We start from the raw sequence: 14,299 nt of genomic DNA on the forward strand, positions 1-14,299 counted from the left end.
CGCGCTGGGCCCTCCCCGCCGCTCTGCAGCCCTGCGTGCCGAGCCGCTGCTCCAGGACGCTGAGGAGCCAGGGCACCCCAGTCTCCGCAGGGGAAGCCTCTGCGGCCCGCTTTCCTGTTCAGCTTCTGGCCGCTTTGTCCGAGTTCCGCGTCCTGTTTCACATTTCAGCTAGCACGCCGAGAGCGCCTGCTACAGGGAGAGCCGGTTCATTCCCCCACTGCCCGGCCCCTTCTGCTCTCCTTTCTCTGCTGTAACATTGTATCTTTCCTAAGGGCCACTGGAAATAAGTATCCCTTTGTTACTTTGCATTGTATTATGCAACTACATCTTTGATCATTTGTTTCTTCAAAACACTTCGACAAATCGAACAAGGTGGACAGATTCTTTAAAAAGATTTAAAAGTCACTTCTCTAGGAAGAAAACAAAACTGGCATCAACTCGCAGGGAAGTGCTCTTGGCGGTGCCTTCCGGCTCCGCTGCCCCGCGTGAACGCCCGCACCGGAAAGAGGAGGTGGGAGCAGCTCTGTCCAGGCCGCAGTGGGCGCTGCGACTTCTGGTCTCCTAAGCGAGCATTTTCAGGCTTTTCTCAGCCTTCCCTCCTCTCATTCCGCGCCCCCTGCCTGCCCGGCCGTCTGCGGAGATGCTTGCTCGAAGGCCGCTTCCCCTGTAGCCCACCTCGTCCTTCTCCGAGCCCTGCGCCTCGCAGCCCCCCCCCCCTTCCGTCTGCAGCTGAGGCCTGGGCGGCCTGCTCCCGGAGCCTGTGCCTGCCACTCTGTGTGCCCAGCACCCTCTCGCACGGCCTCCGCTCTGGGAGCCTGCGCCCCCTAGCGCTCCTCACTTCCGGTCTTGCTGCCTGGCTTCGCCTGGCATCTCCTCTCCTGCGGACGGCCCGCCGCAACCTGAAACCCGTGCTATCTGCTCTCCACTCGGTCGCCCCGTTTGCCTCACGTGCTGAGCTCTCCAGCCCCGAACTCTCTGGATCCCCGAACGCCACTCACTCACCCAGACCTCCTGACCAGGGACTGAGTTATTATCTCTAATCTGCTGGGTGAACTTGGCTTTTACCACTACAGCTTTTCATTTTTAAATTTTATTGTGATTTTTTATTAGTTTGCATTTGCAGTACATGAGTTACATTCCTGCGTGGAGCTGGCGCGCGTGGCTGACACATCCAGATTACTTTGTGACCCTCGCCCCCCCATCCCTCTTCTCTGTCTCTTTGGCCCTTCCTCACTTGAGAAAGCTCCGTCCTTCTGTTTCCTACTATCTCTCGTGTATTTTGCTCTTTATTTATACTTTGGGTTTTCTGTATAAGAGAAGCCACGTGAGGTTTAAGCTTGCAGGTCTGCTTTTCACTTACCATCTCAGGGTGCACCCGTTTTCCTGCAGATGACTCAAGTTTATCCTTTATGGCAGAGTAGTACTCCATTGGGTGTCATTACCTCATTTTCTTTGTCACTTCATCTGTTAATGGACATGCAGGCTGCTTCCAAGATTTAGCTGTTACGAGCAATGCTGCTGTAAACATGGCGTGTGTGTCATGGTAATATGCTGTCTAACTCTCGAGAAGACACCTAGAAGGGGAAGAGCTGGATCAAATGGAATTTCTAGCTTTACTTTTTTGAGGAATTTCCATGTTAATTAAACAAATTTTTAAAATTAACAAATACGAGTATTACATGTATTTACTGTGCACAGTGTGTCCTGAAATGTATATATATTTCAGTGCTACATGCGCGTGCACACACACACACACACACACACACACGGTGGACTAGCTAAATCAACCTAGTTAGCATGCAGTACTGGAAATACTTGTTTTTGTGGTGAGAACATGGAGAAGTCCTGTTAGTGATTTTCAAGTACACAGCAAGATGTTTGCAAGTTCAGTCACCGTGCTGGATGAATAGAGCTCTTAACCCTTTTCTCCCAACTCAAGTTTCGTGTTGTTTGACCGGACATCTCCTCCGGCACTGCAGCCCAGGCCTGGTACCCTGCTCTCTCTGTTCTGGGGTCTCGGGACTCTCAGACTCACGCACGAACGCAACAACGCAGGACTTCGTCTCCTTTGCGTGTCTTCTGCGGTAACGAAATGTCCTGGGGGTCTGTGTGTATTGTCACAGGCGATGGGTCTTCTTTCTTTTTAATGGCTGAACTCTTTATTGTTATTTTGTTTCGAGGAAGAAGTAATTTCTACGGGATTGTTTTCGAAAGCCAACAAGCAGCTGTTTTTGTCCCATGTTTAAAATCTTCTCTTGAATCCACTTCCTTTCCCTGAAGTCCGGTGTCTGCCCTTCCTGACCCTGCAGGCCTTCTGGGAGGCGACGTCTGCACCTGGTCTTCCAGTCGCTCTTCCCCACTCCCTGCGCGCCCACTCCGGGCTCCACGGCTCCGCGTTTGCACCCGCATCGCGCCCCCAGCTGCGGCCGGTCTGGTCCGCATTCTGTAGCCCGGCAGCTCCGCTTCACACACGGGTCCCGCCCCAGTGCTGGAAACAGCTCTCGTCTTCCGGAGTAGACCTTGCATTTCCGGGGGCTCCATCTCTGGCCTCTCCGGTCGGTCCGATTGGCCGCTCCGCGTCGGTCGTCGCCGCTTGTTTCAGTCACTCTCAGTCTCCTGTGCACTGTACATCGCTGTTGCTGGCCGCTGATTTGGTGCAGCTGAGACCACCTTCGCACGCTCCTTCAGAACCTGTCCCTTTGATGTTTTCCCTCATTTCAGAAACGGCCACTTTGTGCTTCCTGTTCTGCAAGCAATGACCGTGAAGACATTTTGGGCCTCCTTCTTCATACCCCGTAAATCTGCCAAGAAAGCCTCTCGACTCTGTATATCTAAAATAAAACCACTTTCGCCGTCTGCCCCTGCTCTCCCCTCACGTGTCTCAGTATCCTGCTGTGTTCAGCAGCCAGAGAGATGCTGTGGAAATGGACTTGGTAATATTGCCCCTCTGCCCGCCTCCTTCCATGGCTTCCTTGATGTTTACAAGGCCCAGGACCATTGTGACACCCTTCCCAGTGCTGGCAAGCTTTCTTTTAGAGAGTGTAGTACAGTTGCAAGCCGTCTGCAGGTCTTTATTTTCCCACCGTCCTACATAGGAACTCTTACTGTGTTTCTGTGTATTCATGAACTGTAAGTGAACAAAACATGAGTCCCGATTTAATAGTGGCACGTGATAAATCCTGCTCAGTGGTCCCCATCTTGCTGTGGTTCTTGGTAAAGAGGAGAGAATGCTGTAGGCATCAGTGGATAGCTTAGGAGGTGCCTCAGGAAGAGATGTTAAGATATTTATTCAATGCATCACAGCTATATCTCATCCTGCTATTGCAGGTATCTCAGTATCTGTGTCACGGGTAATAGCCTCTTAGGGTGCTAGAAAACAGGAGAGAAAGCCAGAAGCCTGTCTAGCTTTCCTTTTGACTTAAAGGATACAGTAATGGTATCTCTAGAATCGGTGAGAAAACTTAGCCACATATGTTTTTTTAACAGGTATAAGGCTAAACTGAAAGTGGTTATAATATAATTAATAAACTATTAATTTGCATTTTCAAAAATACTATGCTTAAGCTAGTGATACTTTAACACACCACAAAAGATATTTTAAAAGCAGGACTCATGTACTTTCCATTCTGCTTTTTGATTCAGAAGTAATGATTCACTGACTCTGACAGGTGTTATCTTAGTCATCATTTGCACTGCAAAATTTTGGTTTATTGTTTCAGTGTTGTGGAAAAAAAATCACTTCAGTTGTGTGCACATGGTGACATCTTCCTCATTTATCTCCCAGCGTCTAGATTTATCCTGCTTGCTACAGTTAGCATCTCCTCATCTGTTAAATTGTCTCTTGTTAGTTCCTGGCCATCAGTGTTAGCTGTTAGATGATTCATCTTTATCTATAAATAAGAATCTGGAGACATCATCTGGTTCAGTTGTTCTTCTTTGTGAACATTTTCAGTGTCACTATATCCAAATGTAAATGGCCTTTTAAAAGCTACTGGTTAATATTTTGTGTGTATGTGTACCTGCACAAACATATATGTACATATGTGCATATATTTTTATATGAACACATACATAAAGCATCACACATGAAAGCTTTATTTAGTAGAAATGATTTCTAGTTGAAATATAATTTCTCTGTTATCTGAAAGTTGAGATAGAGTGAAATGTACTATGTAGTACAGTGGTATCTCAATTCACAAACCTAATTCTTCCCACAGTTCTGGTTGCAGACTGAATTGGATAAGAACCAAATCAAATTTGATGATTAGGTTCAATGTTGATCTTTTGGGGAAGTTTGATTTGGTTCTCATCCAATTTGGTTTGAGACCAGAATTGAGGAAAGAATTAAATTTGTGTACTGAGGACCACTCTAGCTTGTGTTGTTACCTCCATTGGTCAGTCTTCTCCTTGCGGGATAAAATACCTGACACCCACAACTTAAATGAGGGGAAGTTTATTTAGCTCATGGTCTCATAGAATTCGGCCCAGAGTCACCTGGCTCCATGACAGTAATATCATGGTGGAGGGTGTGACAGAAAAGAGCTGCTTAACTTGTGGTGGCTCAGGGAAGCAGAGTAGCAGAACAGAGCCAAAGAAGGGGCCCTGACCTCTATGACTCACCCAGAAGCGTGCTGTTCTAACCCACTCTGAGGCTCCCAAACAAGGTCACAATTAAGCTTAACCTTTGCATTCCACCCCTTGTTGACTTGTCACCCAAACACATCTCTTTAAACTACACTTAAATCTTCAAATACAGACAACAAGGTCGTGATTTCGCCTAACATGGTATATCCTGTGTGCAACTACAACCCTCCCCAGAACTGCACCAGTCCTCTCATTATTCAGAATCCAAGTTCAAGTCTCCTCTGAGACTCAAGGCAAATTCTTATCTGGGAGCCGCTGTAAAGTTTAAAAAGCCAGCTGCATACTCCCCATATGCAGTGGTACAAGGCAGACCTTCCCATTGCAATGCAAAGCAGTAAGAGGATGCAAAAGAATTTGACCCAAAGCAAGACGGAAACCCAGCAGGGCAAGCATTAAGTATGTCTCCATGGCCCAACCAGACACCCCAGAAGTTTGCTTTACTAACTCCCTGGTGGCTCCTAAGTTAGTTAAGATGACAGTTAAGCTTACCTGTCACACTGCTTTTGCAGAGGTCAAAAAAGAAGTGAGGAGAGTGAAAGAAAGACAGTATTATATAGTATTTAAAAAGCAAGGCTCAGTTAGCATTTTAGGAGCTCCTAATGTGAGCTGCTGGAGAGCAACTTATAATACCTTTCCTATTTGAAACACAATTGGTCTAAGATGGCAATCTTGTTTGTTCTTATTTTTTGAGCCAGAATTAGGTCTTTTAGGAGTTACTGTTACAACCCAGTCTACTATGTTCTGTTTTGGGGTGCTCAGAATGTGGCTCTCTTTCTCATAGGAGAAGGGGGAATCTTGAACTCCCATACTGAAGACTAAGATGGAATAAAGAATCGAAGAGTAGATTCAGTTATTGAAAGCATTAGACATATCTCAAAAAGATGTGAAATGTGTTCTTCTTACTTCCCTATCCAGCATCCTCTATTTATTACTTTTAAAAATGACTTTTATCCTATTTATTCAGACTGAAATATAGTAAACAATTTCAAATACACTTGCATCCTGTCTACTTTACCATTGAATTCCTTTATCAAGAAACCATTTTGATGTGCCTTTACTCCATTACGCTGGTATGTTCTAGGAGGAGACTGAGCTTTTGTCTTACTGTTCTGTTTGTTTCTAGGGCCCTTAACAAGGCCAGTGGTGTGGCCAGGTCACAAACCTCACTCTCGTGTCCCCTGGCAGCCAGGCCAGATGGCATTGCTTGCCTTTCTGTGACCTTGGAAATATAAATGAGCCATTTGCAGAAAGCCTCTGATAAAAGTGAACGTCTTTGTTTTTCAAGGGGCTTCTCCAAAGTTGCTCTTAGCTGGTGCGGTCCTTCAGAGCCCTTCCTGAAGGCCCACTTCCTGCGGCTTTCTGAGAGGCAGGCAGAGCAACCCTGAGTGGCCACTGTGTGGACAGCTGCATCCTTTCCCTGCTTCAGCTTTTCTCCTTATCACACATCCCCCAAGAGCAATTTTCCTGCGTGTTCCGGACCACCCACAAGTCATTTTTCACTTTGTATAACAACTTTATTGAAATACGATTAATATGATATGCAACTCATCATTTAAAGTATGTATTTCCACGTACGTATACATTCAGATATGTTCAGTCATTACCGTAGACGGTGAACCTACAGCACGTGGTGCCACAGTGGGTTGTTTGTATCACTGAAAGCTCTAAGAGGTTCACCATCACTGCCGTGGATAATTTAGGACATTTTCACTTCCTGAAAAACAGAACCCTCTATCCCAGTTCCCTCGCCGCTTCGTCCAGATCTAAGCTGTAAAACCAGCCCTCTACTCTCGGTCTCTAGAGGTTTCTCTAGTCTGGCCTCTCACTGGGATGGAATCATATACACTGTTCCCACATGATCTAAAACAACCTCCATCCTTGCTTGTCTCCCCCCAGACCCTGATTCATTTCTCTAGCGGCTCTTGTTCCTTACAGCGGGCTCATGTAGTTTATGGACTCTGCTGCCCTACGCTGTAGCCTCCCTGTGGCAAATGGTTTGGACATGAAATGGCTCCCGCAGGCTCATGTGCCCAGGGCCTTGTCCCCACATGGGGGCGCTATGGGACACGGCAGAAATCCCACCTGGGGGGTGCAGTGGGAGGAAGTGGCCTCCCTAGGAGTGTGCCCTTGGAGGGTATCCAGGCCCTAGCCCCTTCCGTCTCTCCTTTCCTGGCCGCCATGATGTGAGCAGCTTTATTCTACCATTGCTCCCCATGGTGACCTTGGCCCTCACCCAGGCCCAGAATGGTGGAGCCAAGCAGTGCACAGAAGCCCCCGGACCCACGAGCCCACGCACAGGCTGCTCCTGAATTGTTGTCTCGGACATTTTGTCAGCGCAGGTCGTGCGCAGCCCACAAATATTTATTGAATGACTGGGTGAATCAACATTAAATGTCTTCTCCCTTTATTTTTCCCAGCATCAGACTCTCTCTTCCAGACCTTTGTCACTAAACATTGAAAATTATTTTCAGGCTAATCTGAAGCAAATTGAGAATTTTTGTTCTTACTTGGAATAACCTGTGATCCACCCAAATTCTAAAGCACACACAGCTTTGCAGTTAGAAGGCTTCTAGAGTGAGACTTCTGTGTACATCATTCACGAAGTAGACATTTCTATTAGAGTTATTTTGTCATTTACCAAGTGGTACTTTAGTGTTTTATAGCACATAAAAGGTTTCCATTGTTAGTATTACATTCCATTTGTTCGCAATTGAAAAAATAACCAAAAATGCATAGGCTTTTATTCTGTGATTACCTCAAATTTAGTCTTTTATAGCTTCAGTACCTTGCTTTACAGCTTCTATCACATTTTTACTTATCTTCTAGGAAATTGATTTTCTGCCTGGCAAAACATTCCCTTTCAAATACTGTATGAAAGTGTAAGTTCCATGGTGATAATCATTTCTTTTAATGCAATGCACCAAGTAATATTTGCATCCTTTAGGTTAAATTGTCCAGACACCTTTCAGTTGGATATTTTAGATGACATTACTACAATATGAGAAAAGAGATCAATTTAAAGTTTGTAATACATAAAATATAAATACACTCCTCCATGGCAGGGATGGCGAACCTTTTAGAGCTTTCAGTGATAACAAACAGCCTGCTGCAGCACACGTGCTGTAAGTTCACCACCACTGCCCTGCAGTGTCTTTTATTTTATTCCTCCCCAACATGAAATAGTTTTTTTTTGGTACTGGGGATTGAACTCAGGACCTAGCACTTGTGAGGCAGGCACCAGAACCACTGAGCTTAATCCCCGGCCCTGAAATAGTTTTTTTTTAATTATAAATTAAATGAGGTAAAGAGGGAGGATATCATACAATTTGAGCAAATTTTAGTTAAAAATTTTTTCAGTTTATACATCAGCTATGAATGAAGTCAACATAAAACATCTTGAATCATTAAGTTCTTTGTATTAGTCAGATGTCCTCTAGAACCTGATTCTGTCTTGGGCCAGTACCATGAATCTCAGCTATGACATCTATATTATTTGCATGCTATTTGCATTTCTAAAGGTAGCATAAGTGAAAAGCTAACCATCGACAGTGTTAATGTCTCAATGTTAGGGAATGGAAGGGCTTTCTTAGGGGAAGGGAAAAAAGGGAAAGGAAAAAATATGAGAAGAGGAAAAAAAACGGAAACAAGGTCTTTGCAAATAGGGAAGGGTGGAGGGGATGAAGGGAGGGCAAGGGAAGGGGAAAAAATAAGAACCAAGATACTCATGTAAAGGTACAAGATCCCAATGATGAATGTAACTGTATTTTATAATGAAAATGTACCAATAAACTTAATGGGAAGGGCTTTCTGATAGCTATTATCACACAGAAAGTCTTTTGAACATTTTATAATGAATAACCATTTCCATGCATTTTGGCCAATATGGAAACAAATATTAATAATAGATGACGTATCTAGATGAGACATGGAGCGTCATGCTCTGTTCCTTTGGAGTCAGAGTGTTCCGTGAGTGAGTAATAAAGCTCATTCTGTATTCTTAGGAAGCCAGTGTATTTTTGCTAGTTCATGGCCATCTCTTCATCTTCGTTATGAAGATACTCTGGAATTATTTTAAATTGTTTGCTAAATTAAAAGATGTTGAAAGTCACCCTTTGCAACCACACATACCTATTATTTTGTAACTAGAACAATATCCCCTAGTTTAACAAGACATTTTTCATTAGTCTATACTGAATTTTTTTTTGGTGCTGGGGATCAAATTCAGGACCTTGTGCTTGTGAAGCAGGTGCAGTGCCTCTGAGCTAAGTCCCCAGCCCCTGAAATTTTAAAATAGTTATGTCCGTACTGAGTTTAACCATTAAATGGTGCTGTATCTTGCTAATGTTTTCTATCTTGTTGAATCTTCATTTCGTTTGAATTTACAATTTGATGCCAAGCCACTGTACAACTTTAATGCTGTAGATTTTGGAATGTTATCTACAGAGTATGTGGAAATGAACTTTTTACTGGAGGAAAGGGGGAGGAGATGGACTGTAACTGTATTGCAGTAAAATAGTGAAAATTGCCCAATTAACAAATGATTAGATTGGATTATCTTCATTGCTATTCTTATAAACTGTGTAAAATTTAGGATTACTGCCTCTCCTTCAGTCAGCCAAAAATAGTCTCCAACAGGCATGATTGTAGAAGTACACTGAAAATAGTAGGATACTTTATAAAGTGTAATACAGCATGATGACGGGAATTGTCATTCTGATTTTAGGAACCTTGTGTAGTCTATCGTACAGATACAGTCAGTCTAGAAATGTATTTGGTGATGGATTTTCCCTTTTACCAGATACTTATCCAGGCCTTCATGTCAAGCCAGACATTTTCTCATGCTTTTCTTTTTCTGTATTGCTTCTCACCTTGGAATTAAGATTTATTCTCTGCAGATAAAGGTAACTGACTTTCGACACTAACCTGTTCAGCAAGGAGACTGGCGCTGTGACTGAGATGGTGGTGACTCTGCTGTGTACTAATTTTGAGCTGTGGCAATGGCAATACCTAGTTTGCAAATCAGAAAAAGTATTTTCTTTTTAATGGTACGGTTTTATTTTCATGTGTTTTTACTTTTATGTTTGAGAGAAACATATCAATAACTACCAGAAAATTAGATCATCTTCTAGTTTAGTTGCAGATGAATGATAAAGGAAAAGTGAATTCCTTTTTAAAATTTCACAGATTTCTCCTATAGTAAATGATTAGTTATCAAATATCAAAAGCATAAATGATGCAGTAAATAAAAAGTGAGGAACGATCTGTATAAAAATCTCTATAAAACCTGACATTTTAATTCAGCTGTTCCAGCAAAATAAATACTTGTCATTTCCCATTACAAGTGCTTCTCAGAGGCCACTCCAAGGTCTTCCCTAGCTGGCTAGGACCTAAAAGGAAGAAGAGAAGTGGAATCATGAATGGAAATCAAATGTTCTGCACGAAGCTTCAGGAGAGTAGATGGCTCTCTGAACTAAGCCTAGGAACACTTTGCCAGTCACTTTATGAAGCCTTTCATTTATTTTTATTCCTTTTATGACATGGATTTTATAAAATGGGTGCTCAGAAATTACCAGGACTGACATCCTAGGGAAGGATTTTTAAGTTTCCTGATGAATAGCAGATGTTCTTCGTATTTATCTCAAGCATATGTTTTTCCTCCTTTTTAAAGTTCTTACTGTACATATGAGGCATTTCTTTCTCTGTTGTCTGTAATTCTCTTACGTGATTAAAATCACCTTTCTGATAATCATTTAAATTGGATGTTATATTTTATAATTATGATGTACATTTTAGTAGATTTCTGTACATGTGCTTTAGACCGAGTCCTGCTCTTTTCAAACAACTTGTAGATTAGCAAATACTATGTTGTCCATATCCTGTGACGGTATCTGTGCTTACCCCGGTATAATTATAGATTACAACCAGTAAAAAAGCAGTGGTGTAAGAAAGGGACTGTTATATTCAGTCAGATAGAAAATACAGACTTTTCCTCACGTGACCCTAGCAGTGAATATTTGCGTCATCACAGGAGGCTGCACTGCACGTGGGAAGCCTCCAGACTCTTGTCGGGACACACTGGACTCATTAGAAGCCTGCTTTAGAGTAGTGCCTGCTGTGCTGCTCGCAAGTGAGCGTTTTGTGCAGAGTTCAGTGAGCTCCAGTACAGACCTCATACAGAATTAGGAGCTTTAAGTGGTCACACTTCAGCAGCACGCTACATTGCCTCATCTTAGTGAGTAACTTCACTCTTACGTACATGTGTCTCATGTGATTTTTATATGTGAGAATGCTCGTTTCTCAGAGTTTGAGTTTTGACAAGTATCTGTAGCCACACGACTGCCCCGTAGCCAACATACAGAACATAACATTTTCCCATGACCTTACAGTCATTCCCTTTGTCCCGTGTAGTTGATTTTTCTCCACCTCCAGCCACAGCCGTCTCTGTGAACAGGGTCCTGCAACCTCAGCACTGCTGGTACTTTGGACTGGGCAGTTGCAGAGCTCAGCTGCCTCACTGGCCCTTCTTCCCTCGTGCTGCCCAAGCTGCCCCTGGCTAATATCTGAAAGCCTTCACTTCGTGTCTTTCATCCGAGATTCTAGCTGCTGCTTTAAAGGCGAGTATGTCTCTAAGTCTTCCATCAGGAGCAAACCCAAAATTTTGAGTTTTAATGTTCTTTTTCCCCCTGACTATGAAAAAGGAAACATTCCATGCAGAAATTTTGGAAAAAGTGATCATTCATATTTATTTCATTAACAGAATCACTGATTCAGAGTTGTTGCATATCTCTGAAACACATTAGGGAAGAACATCCATTTTCTTTGCCCTCGCATCTCCAGGAAAAGAACTTTGGCTGGAGTAACATTATCGGTTCCTTTCTAGACATCTTGGCTTACTCTGCACAGACTTAGGAGGCAGGGTTGACGGGTGAATTTGGAGAAGATATGCAAAGTGCTGGATTAGCCTTTTTGTAGACTATTTTTAAGTGAGTCTGTCTTTTGGTCATGTTACTACCTTCTCCAGCAAGAGTGGTCAGGGAGGCCTTCGATTGGCCTCCACCCAGTCCAAGGAGGACATCTAGATGGCAGTGTGGCAGCAGACCTATGCAGTGGCCTCCTGTAGTGGTTTCTGCAGTAATGCTGATGCCCGGAATTCTGGCCATCTGGAAGCTTGCTTTAGACCCAGACATCTCCCCAGAGCCTGCTGTGTGGAAGGTGATTGTCTCGTTGGGTGCTGACTGCTGCTGTGGGGCGGGGTCCAGTTAGAGGGGCCACTGGTGGGGTGACCCGGAGGGTGCGTCTGCTTCCCGGCTCCGCCCTGTACTCTGCACATTTTCCTCCACTGGGCCTTCCCCACGCCATCTCTGTTTCTACCTTGGTGTTGCCAACCACAGACTAAACTGTGAGCCAGAGTAACCATTTCTGCTCACCCCACCTCCTTTGCTTCAAATCGGGTTCCCAGATACCCACCCTGGGCCCGTCATGTCATCGCCCCTGCTGAACAATAGACCCAGGCAGCACCACGCCTGCTACTTCAGTGCTGCTTGCAGTTCTAGGACTGCAGGACTCTGTGTTTTTGCTTTAGAATGAGGACAAGGAGGCAGAACAGGATACAGAATGTGAAGAGAGAAGAGGCAAGCACAAGAGGAGGTCTGGGGAGAGGGTAAAGCTCATGAAGAGCTATTTAGACGGCCCCTGTTTGGCAGAGGTGGTAGTGACAGCCTTTGTTTGAAAGGGGTAAAGGCAGGGTTACGTAAGGGTAAAAGAGAAAAAGAAACAGAGAAGGAAGCAGGATGAAAAAGCACAGCAGCGTTTGTTTTCCAATCAGGTACTAGTAGTGATTTTATTAGTTTATTCGAATAAGCTAAAGGGAGTTTGTTCTTAGGAAAATAGTGTAGATATTCTAAATGAAAACAGTAAAACAAATTTCAGTGTGTTGAGTTTTTACCTGATTCATATCAAGATACATTTGAAATTTAAACTTTTTTGTTAACGATAACGTAATTTTTAAGAAAATTATTTGCTATTTTTTTAGTTTAAAGATTTTTAGTGTTTTGAAGGATTTTTTTCTCCTTTGATTTAATTTGGTAATTTTCATCTAATTATTGCTTTTATTATTGAAGCTATTGTGAAAAGCTCCTATGTAGTTTATTTGTGAAATGTTTTATACAGTTACAGTCTTGATATTTAAAGGTAATTATTAATACTGAATATGAGAATTCTGCATTCTTTCAACCAAACAATTTTTATATGTATTTGTGAGTGTGCGTGTTTGGTGTTTGTGTCTCTGTATATTTGTGTGTTTTATAGGAGAGAATATGTGGGAAGCTTTCATAGGAGGCTTTTTGATGAGCTAAATGTCAAATAAGGGAATATTTTCCCAAGTTACCAATTTTAAATACGAACGTGTGCGTGTGTGTGTGCGTGTGTGTCTGAGAACCGTGAAGCCCCTCACTGACCCGACAGCTTCGGGGGCTGAGCAACATCACACTGTGTCAGAGGGTCCCTGGCTCGCTCACCCCGTCGTGATCTGTGTGTTGCTCATGTGTATCCGTGTCCATGTATGGGTGGGCCCCACCTGCATTTTCTCCTTCCGTAGTGTTAGTTACCCCTGTCCCCTGCTGTCTGGATGCTCAATAAAGTGTCCTGGAAATGAATAATTCGAGAGTTTTAGATTGCGCCTTGTCTGTGTGGGGTGTCCTGCCCAGGATGGGGCTCGGCCTTTCGTGAGCGCTGCTGCCCTAGTCACGTCATCTGCATGGGTGCCACGTCCAGTCTCGGTGCTGCAGTGCACCCTTGTTTCAGACACAGCGGCTCCTGAGTGCAGGAGCAGTGACTGGCATTTTATCACAGGGCCTTCCAGTTGTTGTGCTGGTTACTGTTAACTTCTCCCTGTGTGATTTATAAATTAAACTATCATGTGTGTGTATGTCTAGGAAATGTGTAACTCATACAGGAATTGGTGCATCCAAGGTTCAGCTATCAGCAGAGGGTCTTGGGACGTATCTTCTGTGGTAACAGGTTTACTGTACAGACACGTGTGTGCATATCTTTAATGACATGAGTCACAAGGGCAGTGACATTGTCTTGATCATGATAGCCATGTAGGAGGGACTTTATCTATGTTTTCTCTAAAATTAAATTCATTTTAACTGATAATAAAAATAAGTGAAAATTGTATACTTAAATTGGCAGTATACCAGAGTAGCATACTTTTAACACTTCAGTAGTATATTTTTTTCAGAAAAAGGAACCAAGTAGTTGACTAAAAGTTTTGTGCACTTATGCTTTCTTTGTGCTTTGAAAGACATGAATAAAATTGCACCTGAACATACATAAAGAACGAGTACAGTTCATGTCAGTCTGGGTAGTGCAGTCTCAGGTTCACACGTCTGTTAAAACAGACCCTCAGTAATGAACCGTGTAGAGGACAGTTCAAGGACTTGTGGGTACAAAGCAACAACCTGTCTCAGGAGCTTTCGATAATTCAGTATCCATTTTATAAGCTTTTAGCAAAAGTGATAAATAGTAACTGACCTTGTATAGAATATAATTACAGAAAAATGTTTTCCTCTGGAGTCATGCACAGTGCTTTCTCTGGTGTTTGTACTGTCTAGATTAATGTAGTACCTGAGTTTTGGTATACACAGTGTGCGAT

General features: G+C 43.3%; 1 protein-coding gene across 10 annotated transcripts in view; it reads left to right on the forward strand.

Annotated features, from left to right (window-relative positions):
* The window catches only part of Tbc1d32 (TBC1 domain family member 32), a 165,056-nt gene that overhangs the window by 109,980 nt on the left and 40,777 nt on the right, over positions 1 to 14,299 (forward strand). The window lies entirely within an intron of this gene.

This window comes from Heterocephalus glaber, unplaced genomic scaffold, assembly GCF_053883595.1.
Source record: "Heterocephalus glaber isolate CG9 unplaced genomic scaffold, H.glaber_assembly_v1.0 deba00001550, whole genome shotgun sequence".
Taxonomy (NCBI): domain Eukaryota; kingdom Metazoa; phylum Chordata; class Mammalia; order Rodentia; family Bathyergidae; genus Heterocephalus; species Heterocephalus glaber.